Here is a 14,645-nt window from a genome sequence, read left to right as displayed (position 1 = left end):
AACCCTGCCATCAGGGTTTGACACCAGGAGATCACATTTTGTGTCCCCGGGCTCCTCCTCTCACATGTGCTGACATTCAGCTCAGGAACTCCTGTGTCACTCAGAAAATGCACTTTTCCTGGGGCTGCCCCGACTCAAACTGCTGCAGAGAGGCTGCAAATAAAGCACAAACAGGTAACACAACCTGCAGCAGTCAGCAAGGAGCTCAATGTTTAAAACAGGCCAGTTCTCTGCTTGGCTGGGAATTTTACTCTTGAATACTGCAGTGTGTTTCTCCAGAGTGATTTGACTACAATTTGATGTTTTCAAGGTTTGCTCAGAAAGGTCGGTGGGGTTTTTTATGTCCAGTGTCATCTGGTCAAAGTAAGACAGAGCCTGATTCAGAGCAGCTGGAAGCTCTTTAACAGCAGTTGTGTTTGCACAGAAATATCTCCAAAGTACCTGAGTGATCTCACACAAGCTCTGTGAAACCACAGTGCAAAGAGCCCTGAGCACACCCCAGCAGGTGCCAAGCCTGACTGGGGAAAGGGCTTTTATATCAGAATGGCACCAGGAAAAGTCTTGGTGATTCTTTCCTGCAGAACAGAAAATTTCCTTGCCAGCTCAATTTCTGATAATTTTTAATTTGTTATGCTTTTTTTTGTGCTGTAATTCTCTACTTCCATAATTTCAGCATACTATTTATAGATCTCCAAATCCCAACTCCCTGGTACATGTGGTTGAGAAATACTTCCTTCTCTTCAGTGAATATTAGGCCTTTACATAACATATGTGCATATCACTTACTTGCTCTAAATTTGGTCTCATCTGCTTCCACTCTGAAAATGTTAATCTGTGAACCATTTCTCCAAAATTCTTTGTAGAATTATTGGTGGTTGGCATTCCTATTGTGAGAGATTGAGGCACCAGTGTTGCTTTGTGATAGAAGTTGTAGATTTTGGGGGGAAAAAGTAAAATTCCTTTGGAAGATGGCTCAGTGAGGAGCTCCAGTTTTGATTGTCATGTCCTAAATGACAAACTCAGTGCAGTTTCTAAATTTATTAGGTGGCTTATTAAATTTATTGGATGGCTTTTGTGCAGTGAGTGGGGCTGGGATGGGGCTTTGCTCCCCTCTGGGGTTGGGTAACTGGCACATCCCCACGTGTGAGGGGATGTGAACACTGCAGCAACATCAAACCCCATTTCTAAGGAAATGACAATGCTTTCTGTTACTTTCATTGGTACTTTCACATGGCAGTTGCTGTAATTTAATGTAATTATATCTTTCACTGGGTTTTATCCTCCTATTGTACAGATACTCATGTTTCCTCTGATGATAGTTTTGATTGCAGCTCCTGGTTTTCTTATGGAGAAATTAATTGCTTACCTTGCTGCCCCTCCAGAGATGTGACCCCCTCAGATCCTTGCTGGATATTTTTCCATCTCAGGCTCCTCACTTATGAAGCAGGGAGATGCCTAAACATTTCTATTCACACTCCCTCTGTCCCCTACTGGATTTTGCAATTGTCATGAGAATAGTAGTTCTTTGAATTAATCTTGTTCCTAGTCATCAAATTATTATAACTTAGTTTCAGCAAATACAGTAGCTACTGAAAAAACACATTACTTTGTGGAGCTGGGTGAAATATTGTGCACATACAGCAACTGCGACAAAATTTGCCACTTCACTGGGTTTGCAAAAAGGGAGAAAAGGAGGAAGAAATCCCCCCCTTTTCTCCTGCTGTAATATCACTAATTACCTCATTATCAAAAGGCCATTCCATCAACAAAAATGTGCTTTTTGTACATTTTATGCAAGTGACCTTGAAAGTTCGAGATGAAATAGAGGTTTTGTTGCACTTTTTTGGGACCAAAACCAGCAAATACCTGCTGATGCCAAAGAGAGTGGAGAAGGAACAGCTCCAGCCCAGCCCAGAGCCAGCAATGCTGGAGATTGCCCAGGCTCAGTGGAATTCCTCTCATCTGTGTCCCTGCACAAACCCAGCCAGGCTCCTCCAGCCCCTGTCCCCCTGCAGGTCCTGCCTTCCACACTGAGTCACATTAGGAGATCTTAGGGACACAAAATTGTCTTTTATTCTCTTTTATCTTCATTAATGGTATTTGAAGTGCCTGGTGGAGGCTTTCCAGGTGCAGGGTGTGTGGAGCAGTGCAGTGTTGCAGAAGTCAATTAAAGTGTGTTGGTTCATGCTGGCTGAAGAACTGTCCATCTCCTGGAATTTCTGTCCATAGGGAATCTTCCCTTCCCCAATTTCTCTGTGTGATTCCACTGCTCTTTCTGCTGCTGATGAAAACAGGGTTTCAGAATCAGGCACCAAGAGAAAATGAGTGCTGTTTCCATCTGCTTTTCAGAGCTGATCACCAGGACATTTCAGCTTCCTGGAGAAGAGCATTTGGAGCCATATTCCAGTGGGTACCCTAAGAAAAGCTAACAACTATTAGCTAAAATGAAAATATAAATCTCATTTGTAAAAGAATTTACCTTTTTGAAGGGTAAAATGCAGATAGAATCCAGATGGTTCTTTGGGCTTTTTTGCAGTTTCAGCCCAAACTCATGGGATCAAGCTTTGCTCATGCCAAGTGCAGCCCTTCATCTTGCACAGGGGCTCAGGTTCTGAAAATGGGCTTTTCCCAGGAGTGACTGCAAGGAGAAAGCATCCAGGGAAGGAATGAGCAGCCATGGCTGGCGTGACCCTGCTGGTTTGTGCAGCTGAGTGAAATCAGAGCTGGGGCAGCCACTGTGTGGTGGGGAAGGTCAGAGCAGGGCAATTACAGTGGCTCTGCCAGGGCTGGTGGGGACACCCTGAGCACTGCAGAGCCCAGCACTCAGTCCGTGCTGCTTCTGCAGGAAAAGGGTTAAAAAGCACTCAAACAGCAGGATCCTTCCTGGCTGTGTCCCCTTTCTAAACATCCAAGGTGTCCCCACCTTGATCCTTCCTGGCTGTGTCCCCTCCCTAAATGTCCAAGGTGTCCCCACCATGATCCTTCCTGGCTGTGTCCCCTCCCTGAACACCCAAGGTGTCCCCACCATGATCCTTCCTGGCTGTGTCCCCTCCCTAAATGTCCAAGGTGTCCCCACCATGATCCTTCCTGGCTGTGTCCCCTCCCTAAACGTCCAAGGTGTCCCCACCTTGGGGACAAAGCCAGGATGTGCTGGGACCATGGCAAGCCATGAAGGCACAGAAAAGGAGTGTAGGAAGGGAGCACAGCTTATGGGATGCTGTTCCTGCACTCAAAATTCGGGTTTAGCACCACCAGGGCTTTTGCTGCCTGCCAGGTCTGACTCCTCGAGGCACAGCCATTCCTGCAGAGCCCTTTCCCACTGTCAGAGCCGAGGGAGGAGATGCAGCCAGCCATTAAAAGGTGGGAAAGCATCCTGCTGTTATGTATATGAGAGCAGGGCTTTGTCTTGTCACATGTCACCGGCACAGCAGTGCAGGGAGAGAAAATCCTATTGGTATGTGCTGGAGTTTGCAAGATGTCCTCCAAACCTTAATTATTGGAATGTGTCCTGGGATAAGTGATGCTGTCATTGAACCCTGATTAGTTCAGAGGCAGGGTGGATGCAAGAGGGAGGAAGCAGAATGTCAGACTGGTTAATTAGCAAGCAAGCAAGAGCAACCCAAATTGTACAATCTGATGAGCAATTTGTCACCCACTCGTTTGAAATGAGAAATGTGGTATCACTTTGCATTTCCTTTGTGTTTTCCATCTTTGGATCTCTTTATACAGGAAGCAATTTTGTGGCCCCTCTGTGGGGTGAGCAAGGGCTAGAGAGATAAACTCAGGGCTCAGAAGTGACTTGGGCACACATGAAGACCACTGGCAAAACATCTGAGGCTGAAGCAGCAGCCACTCACTTTAACTTGGATTAGAAATAAGAAAACTCCATGCAGGGCAATTGGAGATGGGAAAGAATGTAAAATTCAAGGTCAGAATATTTAGTCTTTGGATTATCCTGCCCCCAGCACTTCGAGGTTTGGGTTTATTTAGCATTCCCTAGTGGGTATATGAATTTTTAGGGCACAAGCTTGGGGTAAATATATTTTGTGCTATTTTGGGGATACAAAAACTACTGAAAGCTGATTTAAAGTAGCAAGTGGGAGATTCTGTCCGCATGTGGACGTTCTTCAGTGACACAGTGCTGTCAAATAGCTTCACCACCTCAGCACCAGGAATCTTCACAGGGGAACCAGCACTGGAGGCTCAGGAACAACCCCACAGGTTTGGGGGTGATTTTATCACTGTAGGGACTTGGCTTGCACGAAACCAGAGAGATTCCTTCCACCCTTGAATTCCTGCTGCTGAACTCCATCTCAGGTGTTTCTGAGGAGTGTTTGTGTTGAAGTCTCCTGTACCTGTGATGTTAACTATGAGAGCAGTTCTGGTGCTGGTGCTCTGAGCATCTCCCAGGGCAGAGCTGGTGCTTTGGACATCTCCCTGGTTCCTGGTGCTGGTGCTTTGGACATCTCCCTGGTTCCTGATGCTCTGAGCATCTCCCAGGTCAAAGCTGCCTCTCAGCAGCCTCTCATGGCTTTGGAACCCTTTAACATGGAGAAGGGCAATTATCCAAACCTGGAACCTGGAAGTGTTCAGCCAAAAAAGCAGAAAATCATTTGCTGTTGCTCTTCCACCACGGGAAGAGGGGGATTTTCAGCCTTTGAAAAGCACAGAGCGCTTTGGCATTTCCTGCATCACTTTTGAAGACTTGCAGCTTCTGAAGGAGCCCTTGAGTGATCTCAGGAACGAGCAGTGCTTTAAAGCATCATATCAAGCTTTTATAATAATGTCTTCAAGATGTCTATCACATTTAAAGGCTGAAGAAGGGCCTGTCTAGCTGAGGGTTTGTCTCTTTTTCACATCTAATCAGTTGATCTAATGAAAGGCAAACTGCATATTTCTCATCTCTGTGGAGCACCACAGTCCCTGTTGTGACTGTTCCCACCATCACAGGTGCATCTGGGCATAAATAAACATTTCCAGAAAGTGATAGAAATGACCCATTTAAGGACTGGCCTCTTTAAAGAGGAGAATGAGCAAAATAAAAGGTTTTAATTTTAAAACAATTGGTATCTTAAGGGTGCAGATTTTCCCACAATAAGTCCCCTGCTGTTATTCAAGGATTCAGGAAATGAGAATTGCCCTGAAATTCCTGCTCTGTCCTTGTGGTAGCAGCAGTTTGCTGCTCTTTGTCAGTTATTGGTGCTTGGTATTGATAAGCGTTTTCCAGTGCAGAGTTTCTAGCAGGTTTGTGGTTCTGGATGAGAGATCTGTCCAGGGATTTTTGATCCTTCAGAAGCCCCTTCCTTTCTGCATCAGTGGAGCTCAGGATGTGGCAGCTGCATCAGGGCAGGGAGGGGGATTTAGGAAGGCCCTTTTTGCATTTATACAACTTTAGAAATTGATATATTCAGAGACCCTGCATGAGCTCAGTGAACCCCAAAACCCAACATTCCACCCCAAAACCAACATTCAACCCCAAAACCAACATTCAACCCCAAAAGCAGCATTCAGGGCTGGGATTTTGGCAGAGAGGTTTCTGTGACCTCCTGCAGGTGTTCCAGTGGGGACAGGGGCTCCCCACTCCCACCTGTTCCTCAGGGCAGATTTTAGAATTTGTCTCCAACTCCAGATTAATTTGATACTGTTGTAAATAACATTTGTTTTGTAGTTTGAGTTAGATTTCAGTAAGATGTTTTGGGTGAAATCAAGGTGAGTATAATCACTGCCTGCACGGCTGCTAGTGAGGTCACATCCATCAGGATCTCAATTGTGACACTGAGTTTTGAGGGGTTTTAATGCTGCTTTCATTTCCAAGTGTGGATTTAGGCTGGGCTGGTGCATCTCCAGGCTGTGTGTGCCCAGGAGCCCCTGGACTCTCCGTTTTTGGTGCTGATGGGGGCCCTCGGTGGCAGTGAAACCAGCCTGAGCCCAGCTCCTCTCCCTGCAGGGATGGTTTTGGTTTTGGAGGGATGAAAGCTGCCACAGGCTGCCTCAGCCCAGCACAACCCCCTCTGATTGTTTTAAGTTATTTCAAGTCACTTGCTGATTATCATTTGGGCTCAGGAATATTGACACATCAGTATTCCAGCCGTGGCTGCGCTGCCACAGCTCAGAAACACCGAGCTAAGCTGGCAAGTACCTTTTGTTCACAGCTCCTCAAATTAAAGACAGGTACTTTGGTGTGTCTTCAACCAGAAACAAACTGTGAAAATTCATTTCCCAGCGCTATTCGGGTATTTTTGTAACTCACTATGATCACACTGCATATGCAGATCCAAGTTAAAAATAAGCTTTTCAACTCTTGCTTGTTTATACAATATTAGAAGCACTTTATAAAAGTGGATGTTAATTAATGCTGTATTTTAATGGCGTTCCTGTGAATTTGTAAGTACATTCTGGAGAGACTATCAAATATAATTTACTTTCAAAACAATTGGGGATTATCATGATCAAAATAATTCAAATATTATTTTTTTGATTTTTCACTACCCTTACTGTGGAATGGGTTATGTTTAGATGTCTCACACATAGAAAAAAGGAAAAAAAAATTAAAGAATTATTTCCTTTTTTTTTCTCAGAAGTGATTTTTAAAGAGATTTTCCACCTTCACTTCCATCTAGTGATTTTCAAAGAGAGCTAGGAAGGCAGTGAGTTTTCAAAGGGACAAGCTGTCCATTTGTGCTCCTGAAAGCATGGTTCTGTATTAATTTAATTTGCTATTTAATACATCCTGTGTGCATCCAGCTCTCAGCCAAGCAATCCCATGCAGTCAGAGGAGCTGCACAGACCTGTTGAGCACAGCAGCAATCACAAACTTCTCCACAGAAATGAGCCCCTCAATAACTCAACCTAAAATACTTAGGGGGTTTAAATGTTTTTAATGGAAATCATTTGTGGTGCAAACTCTTCCCCTTCTACCCAAAACACAAAGAAAATATCATGTCCAGACAAGAAAATTATTCAGGTTCATTTTTAAGGAAAGCACAGGAAATTTTTATACCTATCCATTAATTTTTATAGATCTGTCAATTTTTATATCTTTCTATAGATAGATTTTTATAGTTATCTATTACATCTAATAGCTAATATCTAATAGATAGATATAAAATCTATTCTACCTAATAGCTAATATCCAATAGATATAATAAATAGATATAACATCTATTCTATCTAATGACTAATGTAGATGTAATAGATAGATATAAAATCTATTCTATCCAATAGCTAATAACTAATAGATATAACAGATAGATATAAAATCTATTCTATCCAATAGCTAATATCTAATAGATATAATACATAGATATAAAATCTATTCTATCCAATAGCTAATATCTAATAGATATAATACATAGATATAAAATAGATAAAAAATATCTATTAGATATAATAATATCTAATAGATATAATAGATACAAAATCTATTCTATCTAATAGCTAATATCTAATAGATATAATATATTGATATAAAATCTATTATATGTAACAACTATATAATACATAGATATAAAATAGATAAAATATATCTATTAGATATAATATCTAATAGATATAATAGATACAAAATCTATTCTATCTAATAACTAATATCTAATAGATAGATATAAAATCTATTGTTTCCAATAGCTAATAGATATAATAGATAGATATAAAATCTATCTAATACCTAATATCTTTTATATATATAAAAATATATAAAATCCATTCTATCTAATATATATATATATATATATATATATATATATATATATATATATATATATATAATCTGTTGTATCCAATAGCTAATATCTAATAGATATAATAGGTAGATATAAAATCTATTCTATCCAATAGCTCATATCTAATAGATATAATACATAGATATAAAATCTGTTATATCCAATAGTTAATATCCAATTGACAGGACCCTGGGCCATGAACCCAGCTGCCAGCAGCCCCTCTGGGCCCTGAAGAGCACAATAAAGATCCCAGCCCCAGGTGCCCCCTGCCCCATCAGAGTGGTGGCTCTGGGGCTTTGCAGGAGCTGTGTCCCCTGTGCTTTCCCCTCTCCAGGAGCCCTGCTTAGAAAGCATTTTCATCTGTGCTCTCCGGCAGAAAGCATCTGCATTTTATTATATTTCATCTCAGGGCCAAGAAAGGAATATGTTTTGGAACTTCCCAGCACCATCATATAATTTTCATTAACAGAAGGAGGAGGGAAGTCCCAACACTTGAAATGACCTTACAGAGAGAGCCACAAAGGAAACAAAGGCTGGGGCGCAGAGAACTTATCCATGGGGGAAATTCCTTGGGGTTGCACCAATAGAGCATTTTGGTATTAAAATAGTGAAGAAAAAAAAAAAGAAATTTTAATAAACCTGATCCTGATTACACAGAGAACATAAAATACTGCTCTGCTGTAGTGGCCATATATCAGCTGAGCTTACACATCCTCAGCAGTGTGACTACAACGAGCCATGGCTGCCTGGGCTTTAAAACCCTGCAGGAGAAAGCAAAGCCTTTGCAGCATTTCTTATTAGCATTTATTCCTGGGATAATCCCTGCCAGAATGTTCCACTGTCAGCAAGGAGAAGGCTGAACCAGAAAAGCAGAAAGAACCTGTGGTGATGCAGCCACAACACCCAAATTCCCAGGCCTTTCGCACCTTGCTCCTCTCATCCTTCCATTTTTATTATTTTTTTAGTAGTCTGAGTTCTATCAGTGTGTTCAGTCAAGTGGCCTGTGAGGAGCAGATGTTCTCTGGAGCTCACCCGCCCTGCAAAAGCTCTTTGAGATGCACAAGGGTGAGCTCAGCCCCACCACTCCTTCCCTGTCCTGCTCTCCAGTGGCATTTATGCTTTCTATGGATTCAGGAGATCATTTAATCCTCCTCAGTTTCCCAAAGTGTAAAACGGGCCTTGATGAGCCCAGAATGAGGCCAAAAAGGTCATTCCGAGCTGGAAGGTGGGAAGTGCTTTTCCAATGCAAATTCTTTTTCAGGCCTGGACTTTTCTGTGGAGTTCTGGAGATAATATTTTAGCTTTTTTTTTTCCCCAGTTTTAAATTGTTATCTTGAAAACGCACAATAGCAAATTTCCCCAAACTTCAGCCAATGGGGATCAGCCCTCCCAGATAATGTAAATACAATTAGTTGATTTAAAGCACATTTCATGTTCTGCTTATCTGCTAAGTGTTTCAGTTATGGCGTTCATACAGAATGAGTCACTCATACATATTCCTCAAGGAAGAGCCAAAAGATGGAAGGAAAATACAGCCTGAGGAAAAAGTCTATAAAGATTTCTCGCTTTTCTAATCCCTTCTCTCTAATGTTTCTTTGTAAATTTGTCAGATGGGAATGAAATTGCCTCATAACTCTCCAGATGTGAAGAGCATCACTGCACAAAATTACGTACTTGTCAAAGCAAGGGGGAATTTATGTTGGTGTTCCTGAGATGTGATTTTATTCAGTCTATTTCCTTTGTGCACATCACAGCAACTAGAAAGACAAAAACAGCTAGTTTATGTATATCTTCTTTTTTGCCCCCCCTTTTTTTCACCTCTGGTGAATTTTTTAGCTTCTATTTTCCCCTTTTGTTTTCTTATCCCCCTCCCCTCCCTCCTTTTATCTACTGCTTATTGCTAGTGACAGTAAACTTCATCCAACAACACTCTGATGAGAGCAGCTATGATTCTACCAGCACCAGGCACTTCAGACAAGTGCTACAGTAATTTTCCCTATGGAGCACACAGTAAGGTGTGGCTTCTCTCCTGGTTAGGGAAGATGTTTGTTTAGAAACCTGCAGCGTTTCTTACAGGCAACCAAATCATGATTGCATTTGATATTCTGCTTTATATTCTATATTTTAATTTAAACTTTGTGCATTTTCCCTCCAGGGCTCCTGGAATCAAATATTGTGGTCAAACTCACCAAAAACTTCTTCCAGTGATGCCCAAGTAAGTGCAGTTTCTTTGTGCTGCTTTTGATGGTATTGTTGGCAGGTTTTGTGCAGTGTTCCTTGCTTTAGTTTAAAGCTCTGGTATTAAATGAAGTCTAAACCATAGGGTGCATTAAACTGCTCTGAATTCCAGCTCCTGCTGGCCATGACCTCCGTGAGACATTTAAAAACTTTCAGTTCTTTAATCCTCCTATTTGTGTTTCTTCAAGACACACAAGATGATTTTAAAACCATTACTGGGGGGAAAGACAATGAGCCAAGTAAAGGAGATAGATCTTCAAGGCATTACTCATGGTGATCTGAACCTCTTCTGAAGACTGGGATGACTCCTCTCACTTAACAGGGACTTTTAGGTCCCACCAGTGCTCCCTTATCCCTGTCCTTGAACAGACCAGTTATGAAAATCAAAACCTCTTCTTTTTCTTTTTTTCTTTTCCTTCTCTCTTTGTTTTCGTCCCCTCTCTGTTGTTTCCTTTGGAAACTGCTGTTCATTTCTCTAATGTATTTAAAACCAGCCACACTGTGAGTGCTGAGAGGGTAAATCTGGGGTTGCTGGCACACCAAGACATGCCATGGATTTACAAGCAAAAGAAATACTCTCAGTTATATAAGAGTAGGTGCTGTGCTGAGGATGCCAGGGTTTTTCAAGGGAATGTTAGAAGAAAGTATTTATCTGGACATTAAATTTACTGGGAGCTGGACTGGGAGGTTATAAATAATTGTAAGTGTTAAAGCCCAACTTGGTTCTGTCTCTGCTGAGAAAGCACCTGTACAAACACCTTTGAACTATTCTGGAACGGGTTTCAAGCTGCTGAAGCCTCCATCAGGGATGACGAGAACACCTTGGAGGCTCTGCTAGGGCAAAGCCTGTGCAGATCCTCCTCCTGTCTCTCTTTATATCCCACTGGAGCTTCCTTGTGACCTTCCAGGTGTCATCCTGGTGCAGTCAGGGCCAATCTCTCACTGGAGACAGCTCCAAAAATAAACCCAGGGCTGCTGTGCCCCTTCCTCATCCCCTTGGGCCTGTTCCAGCAATGGAATAATGGCTGGAGAGCCAGTCCTGGAGTGCTCACAGGACACAGAGGCTTTGTGCTACCTGTTGGACCAAAAATGAAAGTATTTCCTTTCCTTCATGGTGCTCCGGTCCCACAAAGAGTCTGTGTGTGAAACAGTCATTGGAAGGAGTGAGTTAATATTAACATCCATCAGCATTTAATCCTGCTGAGGTGTAAAACAAGGCTTAGAACAAGCAAGGAGAGCTCCTGGAGCCAGCCCAATGGTTTCCTAAAGCAGCTTTCCCTGTGCTATATGGGGTATAAAATTATCACAGAGTTGGTGGAGCTGGAGGCTGCTCAGAGCAGCCTTGAGAGGCCTGGAGATCCCCTGGAAAAGCAGCAAAGTAAATGGCAAGCCACATATTGTAAAGTAACAAGAAGAATTTTTATTATTGCCTTTTTTTCCCTTTTGTATTTTTCTTACCATTTTGATCAGCTGTACATTGTTTATAACCCCTCGTTTACCGGCCCCAAATATCATTACAACGTCTGCACCATGATCTATGTTTGGTTGTTACCCTTTTAATGGATAAAAAAAGATTTAAGTACTTCATTCTGTTGCATTTTGACAGCTGTTAGCCATCATTTTTCCATTCACCTGCATTTAGCAATCCCATAAAGGGAGGCAATCTCAGAGCTAACAAGAGCTGGGCACTGCAAGGTGATAATTCTGTATCACTCTGGCCTATAAATACCTGCCAGGCTGGGGCTGAGTCAGCAGTCTGTAACAAAGTGGCAGCCGTGCCCTTTTATCTGTGTGAGTGTTTCACAGCAATTGGACTATCAGCCCCTGCAGTGAAAATCCATAGTATCGATCAGGCTATTTCTCCCCTGTAATTCTTTTGTAGGAAATCCCTGATGACAAATTTTATCTGCACCACTTTTTGATTGCTGGTTTGATGTAAGCGATCTCCAAGGGCAGAGTTAAGCTCCTGGCCGTTCCACATTATCAAGCACCAGCTTTATTTACTGAAACTCCACTTGTGGTCACCAACCAAAATAAAAAAAGGGGGAGACAGGGAAGGGAGGAGGCAGAGGAGGCTGAAAATTAAGAGCAAAAGAATATTTCAAAGTGCGGGAGTGCGGGGGTGGAATCACTTGTATCAGCTGCTGCATTGTTAAGTAAAAGCATGTCCTGCATTAACAGATGCACAAACAGGGGAAATGTGTTTTGATAGAAATATCTGTGGGACACAGGGCTGTGTCTGGCTGGTGGATTGGGAGCTGATCCTGCAAGTTCTTATTTAAGGGAATTGTCCCACTGTTCCCCCAGAACACTGCTGGGAGCTCACTGTGCTCATCTGTGAGCAGGATGGGATTTCATTCCCAAACTCTATTTTATTTTATTTTATTTTATTTTATTTTATTTTATTTTATTTTATTTTATTTTATTTTATTTTATTTTATTTTATTTTATTTTATTCTATTCTATTCTATTCTATTCTATTCTATTCTATTCTATATTTATTCTATATTTATTCTATATCTATTCTATTCTATTCTATTCTATTCTATATTTAATTTATTTTTTATTGAACTGATATTTATTATTTTATGCCCAAAATGTTGGTGTTATTTGTGATGGATGGGGGTCAGTCTCAGGTTGGACTGGATGGTCCTGGAGGCCTTTCCCAGCCTCAGTGATTCTGGGGTTCTTTGTTAGGGCCTTACCTGCCAACTTTGAGGTACCAACTGATCCATTCCCGCAGTGATTTTCCCTCAGGTGTCTCAGGGCACCCAGGGTTTGCTGCTGTGCCCACACCTGAGGTTTGCTGGGGCTCTGCTCTCACAGGCCGGGAGCAGACACCAGTGCAGAGCCCCAGGACAAAGCTGTGCCTGAAATGTGCTCCAGCACAAACTCAGGTTAGTGGTACCCCCCTGTGGAACAGCTGATGCTCTTTAACCTCCAGATTTAACTTGGAAACCCTACCAGGGGAAGCTCAGGATTTCCCGTGTCCCTCAGCAATGCCATTGCTGGGAATTGAAGATTCACCCCAAATTCAAAGTTTGCGCTTTGATTTCAGTGTAGACCACTGTCCCAGCAGAGCTGTCACAAACCATCCCTGGCCAGGCCAGGTCCTAATTCCTGCGGTGCTGCTGAATGCAGCCCTGGTTGCTGAGCCTTGGGGAGGAGTTCTGGTGGCAGTAACCCCTGCTGCAGCACACGGGGTTACTCACTGTGACTCTGCAGAGATGTTTGCTTTTTGCCCGAGTAATGCAGCAGGGAAATGATGCCTTGTGTTTTCTGCACAGCCCTGAGTCACTGACGGGTCCCAGACACGGCACGTGCAGGGATTACTCAGGAAAACAGTCCAGCTCTGCTCTGGGGCTTTTTCACCCAAAACATGGGAAGCACAAAACTAAAAATAGCTTGCATAGCAATGAGATCTCCATCAAGGAAATGTCTGTTTGTACTGCCGGGCTCCTGCCTCTGACTGTGTCACTCTGCTAAAATTCAGCTGCCTGGAAAATATATATCTTTGGCTGGAAACATATATCCAGAGGTGTGTGTTTACTGAGCAGCAGATATTGGATTAGGCATGGAGCCAGTCCAATTCCATGACTACACCTTTGAAAAATTGTCTGATTAACACTGAGAGGAATAATTGTATGTGAAAGGAATAGTAAACATTCCCCACTAGAATGGATTTTCCCAAATAATGGGAAATACCTTGCCCATTCAGAACCCTGTCCCAATGAAAGCACTTTAATCATTTTCTTAAGCAATAGATCAGATTAAATACATTAATAGCAAGTAAGTATTGAGAATAATTGGGATTATTTGGGAGAAGCTATTTTAGCTTTTTATACAATTGAGCACATTCCAAGGCTGAGTAAGTTCAAAGTTTGCAAATTTGAATCATAAAAGTAGAATCATAAAATACAAAGAGAAGACAATAAGATTTCCAGGGGGACTTGAATGAATATAAAAATCAATGAAATCCTTTATGTAAGTTTTATGCACTGCACATCTCAACCCAAGATTTTTGATATAACTTAGTCCTTATTTTTGATATAACTTTTGATATAACCAAATCCAAAGGATGCAGTTTAGCCCTGAGTCTGCTGTCATTATTGGTGAATTACCATAAGTCCCAAACCAGTGTGCTCAGAAGGTTGGTGTTATTTGTGACAGGATTGAGCAAGGTGAGAAGGGTGGGGATCAGTCCCAGCTTGGACTGGATGGTTCTGGAGGCCTTTCCCAGCCTCAGAGATTCTGGGATTCTTTGTTAGGGCCTTACCTGACAACTTTGAGGCTCCAATATTTGAAAAAACAGGTGGCACAGATTGTTTATAAGTTATTTGGATTTATTTATTTGGATTATAAATTATTTGGATTTATTTATTTTGTGTTTTATCTTTACACTTACTCCTGATGAAAAGCACTGAACTGGCACCAGCAGAATCTCCTTTGTGGGTGAGCTATGGGCAGCCTGTGCTGCAGTGACCACCACCCCATGTCACTTACAGCCCTGAGCAGCCCCTGAGTAACAGTGACTCCAATCACTCCTAATGTGGGCCAGACTGGAGCCAGGCACCTTGGAAGGGTCTGGATCCCATTAACAGCTCCCCAGTCCCAGCGTGCTTGATTGTTCTCAATGCAGCAAAGAGCTTGCCTTCACTCTCCTTTATTTCTCTTTGTTATAAACTG

This window comes from Melospiza georgiana, chromosome 17, assembly GCF_028018845.1.
Source record: "Melospiza georgiana isolate bMelGeo1 chromosome 17, bMelGeo1.pri, whole genome shotgun sequence".
Classification (NCBI taxonomy): Eukaryota; Metazoa; Chordata; class Aves; order Passeriformes; family Passerellidae; genus Melospiza; species Melospiza georgiana.
This window is presented reverse-complemented; position numbering follows the sequence as displayed.